This window comes from Hyalella azteca, unplaced genomic scaffold (assembly GCF_000764305.2).
Source record: "Hyalella azteca isolate HAZT.00-mixed unplaced genomic scaffold, Hazt_2.0.2 contig5927, whole genome shotgun sequence".
Classification (NCBI taxonomy): Eukaryota; Metazoa; Arthropoda; class Malacostraca; order Amphipoda; family Hyalellidae; genus Hyalella; species Hyalella azteca.
In genome coordinates this window covers 155,210-163,334 of record NW_025936103.1, presented here as the reverse complement: position 1 = coordinate 163,334, position 8,125 = coordinate 155,210, and the positions used below count along the sequence as shown (strand labels likewise).

The 8,125-nt window shown below is 37.0% G+C and overlaps 1 long non-coding RNA gene across 1 annotated transcript in view; it reads right to left on the bottom strand.

Moving 5' to 3' along the window:
• LOC125177948 overlaps positions 1-7,735 on the bottom strand; it is a 13,022-nt gene extending 5,287 nt beyond the window's left edge. Inside the window, exons 1-2 of the long non-coding RNA XR_007156723.1 lie at positions 7,650-7,735; positions 2,242-2,331 (exon numbers count right to left, since the gene is read on the bottom strand). This is a non-coding gene — a long non-coding RNA (uncharacterized LOC125177948). The remainder of the gene's footprint in view (positions 1-2,241; positions 2,332-7,649) is intronic.
• Between the last annotated feature and the right edge of the window lie 390 nt (positions 7,736-8,125).

Sequence of the window (8,125 nt, the reverse complement as noted above, 5' to 3'; positions counted from 1 at the left end):
CCTATATACAATATCCCGACACGATAAGTATCATGGATACGCGCCCCAACAGCCCCTATATACCTGTCTCTTATACACATCTAGATGTGTATAAGAGACAGGGTGAGGGTAGACGGGGTGAGGGTAAACGGGGTGAGGGTAGACGGGGTGAGGGTAGACGGGGAGAGGGTAGACGGGGTGAGGGTAGACAGGGTGAGAAAAGACGGGGTGAGGGTAGACGGAGTGAGGGTAGACGGGAGTGAGGGTAGACGGGAGTGAGGGTAGACAGGGTGAGGGTAGACGGGAGCAGACAGGACAGATGCGATGTCCAGCAGTTCGCAATATTGATTGCTTGTATTGATCAGTCACACAGAGCCTAAGATGGAGTCACACAAACATACAAACTCACTCGAATACATTAATACAGCCTCCTCTGCCTATTGTTATCTTTTGAATTGTTATTGTATAATATGCATATACATATACCATAAAAAACAGTGCTACTGTATATAATTGTGTGTTCTATAGTTTTTAGCTTGACTGTATATCGCTGTGCAACATTTATTTTTAATACAAAATAATTTTGATTATTCAATCAGGGTACATGCACAATAATATACAATATTACTGTATATTATTGTGTGTGATATATTATTTAGCTTGACTCTATATTGTGGTACGATTTTTATTTTTCTTACAAAATCAATTTTGATAATTTAATTAGGGATTTTTATAAAATGTCAAAAGTAAATTACAGTAGAACTTGAGATGAAGAGTACTTCACTATCGTTTTAACTAAAACTAGCACTGTATCTTTACAAAACTTTACAAAAATTGTACTTATAGTCCCTATACTGAATTTATACATGTAAGTAAATTAATGTTTACATCATCGCTAATTACAACACAATTATAGATATCAAAATATATAATTCAAATAAAATTGAATTTGTTCATATCTTGGAATTGCCAGTGGCAAATGTCAATTGCTATGAAAAGACTGGCGAAAAATCGTGAACATTGCCTCCAAAATATTGATGTAAAGTAGTGAATATTTCCTCCAAAATATTGATGAAAAAAGTGAACATTGCCTCCAAAATATTGATGTAAAATAGTGAATATTGCCTCCGAAATATTGATGAAAAATTGAATATTGCCTCAAAAATATTGATGAAAAATAGTGAATAGTGCCTCAAAAATATTGATGAAAAATAGTGAATAGTGCCTCCAAATATCAAAGAAATATAGTGAATATTGCCATCAAAATATTAATGAAATAAAGTGAATATTGCCTCTAAAACATTAATGAATGCAACAACTAATAGAGGTAAAACTTAGGAAGTTAAAAGAGGTAAAGAAAAAAAAAACGGAAAGAAGGAATTGTTTTTGAAATAATCAGATATGAAAAACTCAGGGAAATTACACTCGCGAAAAAAGTATAAGTGCTGTAAACAACAACGCGCTGTAAACAACAACGCGCTGTAAACAACAACGCGCTGTAAACAACAACGCGCTGTAAACAACAACGCGCTGTAAAAAAACACTGTTAACTGTGTCAACTGAATGCAAATTCATGTTCATTCATCAACGCGTTTCTTGACCCGTCGACTTTTGAAAAAGAATTATAAAAAATTTTCCGGCCGTCCAACAGGCCAGAAACTCAAGACATTTTTTTTTCTTGAGAATTTTGCGCTGAAATTCTGGACAGAGTGTAAACTGCAGCACTTCTGTCATGACTCCCCTCATTTCCCCCACTTTTCCTTTCCCTTTTCCCCATTTCACCCTCAGCCCAACATTTCCTCCATTCCCCCAGCAAAATTTTCCCCACCTTATTTCCCCCTTTTACTTTGCCCATTCCACACACAGCTCCCAGCCCAATTTTCTCTCCCCTTCTTTCCCCAAGCCAAACTTTCTCTTTCCCACTTTCCCGTAGCCAAATTTTCTCTTTCCTAATTTCCCTTAGCCAAATTTTCTCTTTCCCACTTTCCTTTAGCCAAGCTTTCTCTTTCCCCCTTTCCCCAGCACAACTTTCTCTTTCCCCCTTTTCCCAGCCCAACTTTCTCATTCCTTTACCCAACCCAAATTTTTCTTTCTGACTTTCCCTTAGCCAAATTTCCTCTTTCCCAATTTCCCCTAGCCAAACTTTCTCTTTCCCCCTTTCCCCAGCCCAAATTTCCCTCTCCCTCACCTTTCCCCCACAGCCCTCCCCCCCTCGGGGTCAGACCGTCGCAGTGTCCGGCTAAGAGATTCCCCTCGACTTACCCTCGGACTTTGGCTTCATTTTTCCCCTCATTTTGGAGGCAGCGGAGAAGCCCCGCTGGCCGAGGGAACATTTCTTCCCTTCTTTGTCTCCTGTGAACAAAGAGGGGAACAAATGTGAGAAGATGAAGTGGGAATATGAGGGGAACATGAGGGGAACATGAGGGGAACATGAGGGGAACATGAGGGGAACAAATGTGAGAAGATGAGTGGGAATATGAGGGGAACATGAGGGGAACATGAGGGGAACATGAGGGGAACATGAGGGGAACAAATGTGAGAAGATGAAGTGGGAACATGAGGGGAACAAATGGGAGAAGATGAAGTGGGAACATGAGGGAACAAATGGGAGAAGATGAAGTGAGAACATGAGGGGAACAAATGGGAGAAGATGAAGTGGGTTGGGAGTAAATAAAAATGTCTCGACAACTCCAGTGCTGCGGCATCTTTACAGTTAGAAAGTTGTTCACTCCAAACTTTTACTTGTAAACACTAACTATTGAAGAGATAAACAAAGGTATATGGTTGCGAAATAATATACAATATTTCAGGCATTATTGGTGTTTTAAGGCTGTCGCATATGTTATTTAAAAAATAATGCTATTCCAAAATTTTGTGCTAACTTCCGCCTATAATTGTGATAATTTTGGCTCAAACATTCAATAAATCATAATGATGTCAACAATGTTTCCAAAAAGAAAAACTAAAAATGCAAATATTAATGAGACCAAGATGATGTTCCAATGATTTTAGAGTCGAATGGGCAAAACGAAACCTTTTCCGCTCAAAAAAAATTACAAGAAGCAGCCAGCACAGTTCATAGGCGGCCTAAGGATAAAGTTGAGTGTCGCCTTGAAGACTTTGCTGTTGATAACTTGGGGATAGATACTGTTGTTGTTGATACTTGCTTGCTGTTGATAACTTTGTTGTTGATACTTGCAGTGATCGATATACCCTGGTTAAATTATCAGGTCATCTGGAGGAGGTCATTCTCTTGAAAGTGTGAAAAAGCAACTTAAGTTTTGGCGCTGAACCGAAGTTGGAAGTTCAGAAGTTTGTCTGTTAGGAAATAAATCCTCCATAAAAAAGTTTCAACGAAGAACCAGTTCCGTGTACGTGAACTAGACCAGCATGTGTGATGTGAAATAACTTTTACAAGCACTTTACAATACAATGTTTTTCACTAAAGTTACGTTTGTTTCATTTAATAAACTTTATGAACCATTTTACATAAAATTTAGAAATAAATGAGAATAAGCAGAAAGAACTGATATAACTGATGCTAATTTTATCTTCTTCTACTTAATTTCAACCAACACTAAACATTAGTGGTTAGTGTATGGATTGTGGTTATCCACGATCACTAACACTAACTATAGGATGATGTCGAAGATATTGATTAAACTTTGACCCTAACATTAAAGACAAATAATGATGATATTACAGAGTAAAGTCTCAATATGTTTTAGTTTAATGAATAAAAGATTGTCAGTACTATAAGATAAATTGAAAATTAATGTAATCAAAGTCTTGAAATATTGCGGTGATAAAACGATAACAAAAATTAATGATACTAATATTATCAATTAGGTAATTGATGCATTTACCTACATAGGGAGGTAATTATTGCTACATTCTGACGTAGGAAATTAATGCAACATGTATCATCTATTATAATATTTTTCTCTTTCCAGTTTCTCCATGGATTCGGGAAATGAATAAGAAAAGGATGAGGGGGGTTATGATGGAAGAGGGTGGAGGATAGAGAGGGTTTGTGGAAAAGGGAGCAAGGCGAGCCTTTACTCAATGACCGGCCATAGGCCTGCTGGGCCTAGGCCTATATACATATATGTAGGCCTACGGGCCTAGGCCTGCCACCCGTAGGCCTACAGTAGGCCGCTGTGGTGCAGTGGCCGGCCTATTCCTGCGCCCGTAGGCCTACAGTAGGCCGCTGTGGTGCAGTGACCGGCCTATTCCTGCGCCCGTAGGCCTACAGTAGGCCGCTGTGGGGCCGCCACTCCCCAAAAGGTCAGGACTCCCCAGCGGGTCGTTGTGGGAGCCTCGGACGCTCGGCATCCGTCAGGGGGGAAGGCAGGGAGAGAGGGGAGTGAGGGGAAAGGGGATGAGACGAGGGGATATGGGATGAGACGAGGGGCCGTGGGATGAGACGAGGGCATAGGGAAGAGACAAGGGGATATGGGATAAGAAGAAAAGGGGGATATGGGATGAGAAGAAAACTACTCCAATTGTATGGGATGAGATGAGGGAAAAATGGATGAGACGAGGGGAAAGGGGATGAGACGAGGGGCTATGCGATTAGACGAGGGAAAAGGGGAAGAGACGAGGGGAAATGAGGTGCAAATAAGGGAGATGAGGGGAAGCGAGAGGTCAGCGAGTTCAACAAAGGAAAATAATGCTGCAAAAAATATCTCGAAGAGCTGCTACCAGCAAGTCAAGTTTACTGAATGTGAGGGTAAATGTTAAGGGTTGATGAATACGAGGGTTAACGAATTCAGGGGCTCATGAATTCGAAGGCCAATGAATAGGAGGATTAATGGATTCGAAGGCTGATGAATATTAAGTTAAATGAATTCAAGTGTAAATGAATTCAAGGGTTGAAGAATTGTAAAATAAATTAATTCTAGGAAACATGAATTAGAGGTATAATTAACTCGAGAGTAAACTACTTCGAGTGTAAGTGAAATCAAGAGTAAATGAAATCAAGGATAAATGAGTTCGAGTGTAAATGAATTAGAGGGTAAATGAATTTTAGGGTAAATGAATTAGAGGGTAATTGAAGTCGAGGGCAAATGAATTCGAGGGTAAGTGAATACTAGGGTAAATGAATTCGAGTGCAAATGAATTCGATTCGAGGGTAAATGAATTCAAGGGTAATTGAATTCGAGGGCAAATGAATTCGAGGGTAAATGAATTCGAGGGTAAGAGAATACTAGGGTAAATGAATTCGAGTGCAAATGAATTCGATTCGAGGGTAAATGAATTCAAGGGTAATTGAATTCGAGGGTAAATGAATTTGAGGGAAAATGAATTCGGAGGTAAATGAATTCTACTGAAAATGAATTTGATGGTAAATAAATTTGGGGTAAATTAATTCAAGTGTGAACGAATTTACGGGTAAACTTTATATGTTTCAGCAGATTTGAATTTGGCTGAAGAATTTGTGAGTTGTTCTGCCGTTCGTAAATACGATAATTCGGCTTCAGTTTTACGGTTAATATTAGCCTTAATTCAGTTAAACTGTGGTGTTGCCGTTATGTGAGATGTTTTTTGTTTTTGTCTCATACTAACTTGGATAGTAGATGGGAAAAAGTGTTTTCTATATAGCATTTCAAAATTGACCGAAAGTAAACTATTTATTTGCAGTTTAGCATGGGTTTTCGGTGAAAATTAATAATTGCTTGTAATTAATGCTTGTTATCAATAATATTTACTCCGCTTAAAAAGTACATAAATACACAAAATCTCTTCTGAATTTCTTACATTGTTTGACTATTTATGAAATTGCACATCCGTTGCATTAGAATTTAAACTTACGGAATATGTTAATTTTTCAGTTTGAATAAGATTTTATTTCATCGAATCTAATAAACACATTTCACTGTACTAATTCATTTTTTAGTATTTCTTCCCATCCTCCATCTTATCCCTCGTTGCCCGCTCTTTTTACATTTTCGTGTATTTTCCCCAGTGAATTGACCTCTCCCCTCTTCCCCCCCCAAGGCTACCCTCACCCCGAAACTATTTCCCACCCCCCCCCTGCTGAGGGTTACCCTCACCCCCCTCGCGGGTTTCCCTCTAACTGGTCAGAGGGGAGCAGTCAGCGTCACCGGCCTCCAAAAAATGGCAACGAGGCTGACCAGCCGAGCTGTATACTGTGTATACTGGGTGTTGTGTATACTGTATACTGAGTGTAGAATGTATGTATGTACATTGTACAGTACATAGATATACATTGTGTATAATGTATTATGAAAATTCATCATCAATAATGTATGATGCGCATACATTGTCTATCGTACAGTACATAGATATACATTATGTATTAATGTCACTTATTTGTTTAAATCGCCAGTTGACTAAAAATTTAAAAGCAAAGAATAGTCCACAAAAATTCATATCTTTATAGAAAACGTACGAACGTTTTCTATAAAGATATGAATTTTTGTGGACGATTTTTTGCTTTTAAATTTTTAGTATACATTATGTGTAATGTATTATGAAAATTCATAATGAATTATGTATGATGCGTATACATTGTGTATAAAGTATTTTGAAAATTCACTATGATTAATGTATGATGCGTATATACTGTGTATAATGTATTTTTTAAATTTATCATGAATAATGTATGATGTGTATACTTTATGTATGATGTGTGATTTGTATAGAACACAGCCAAGTTCCCTCCCCCAAAGAAATCCCAGCTTTTCTTTAAAGTCGTTAACGACATTAGGTCATCTGTCGTAAAGTTGTTATAGCTCTTCTTATGGCGCCAACACAAAGCCTGCGAGACGCGTGTGAGAAGTCGTACGGATAACTTAGTCGTAAGAATAACATTATTAAAATGACTAGTCGTAAAATTTACCTGCCGTAAGAATAAGCTGTCGTTGGAAAAACGAAGTCGTAAGAATAACCGGCCGTTAAAATAACTTAGTCGTAAGAATAACACGTCGCTGAAATAACTTAGTCGTAAGAATAACCTGTCGTTGAAATAACTTAGTCGTAAGAATAACTTTTCGTTTTAGTATAACTCAGTCGTTAGATTGAAACGTTATACTTTTTATTACTTGAGTTCTTGAATATTTCTGCGCCTCCACTATATTGGCTATATATTTCACAGCTCAGTTAGGCCTAAAGTATTGCAGTATATGAGAACTATATAGGCACTTTGTAATAAATTGATATTATATATAGTAAATTGCATCATTTATACTATATAGGTATTATATCTTGATAGCTGGACTGAACGAATGTTATGTTAATAGGATTTCGTGGACGGTCATACATATACAGTTATGTTGCATATATCTTGAGCCAAGTAATGTATAGTGTATATAATGTATAGGTGTATATAGTGAATAATTAGTGTATTAAAAATTTGAATTATTTTCATGCTGTTAATCGGCATACAAAATATTTAATCATCTAATCTCTCTTAAGAGCAGGGCACGATTTCACATCCAAAAATTTGTGTACAAAAAAAACCTTGTTATAAATAAAATAATCTCCTTTACTGTAGGAAAAAATAAGTTAATTTTTTAGGCAAAAATTATGAAAATGGAAGTTAAAGAAGTTACTCACAGTTATTTGAAAACATATATTATATATGAGATATATAATGGTATAAATTAAGGAATTAAGCAATTAAAAACACATCCATACTCACTCACCTCCTTCAACTGAATGAAGCAGAATCCCTGGATTCGAGTTCCAACTTAGGATCAACTTGAATTTAAACTTGGATTATTTGACAGAATTGAAAATAGTCAACTTTGCTTTTTAATTGTTATGTTTTAAAGAGAAAGATCAGCCGATCTATAGGTGTTGGCGGTTGGCCGTGCATAACGCGGCCATGGCACATTATTAATCTTGTGAATAAATCAGCAAAATTCATTTTATATTTTTATCTATTGAATGGAGAGAAATAAAAATAGATTATGCTCGTTGAAGAATTCATTAAAAAGATATAAACATTTTTTCGAGTTAATTACATAAAATACTATAATATATTATGTTACGTTATATTATATTATTATATTATATTATATCTGTCTCTTATACACATCTAGATGTGTATAAGAGACAGGCACAGCAGCACAGCAGCACAGCAGCACAGCAGCACAGCAGCACAGCAGCACAGCAGCAC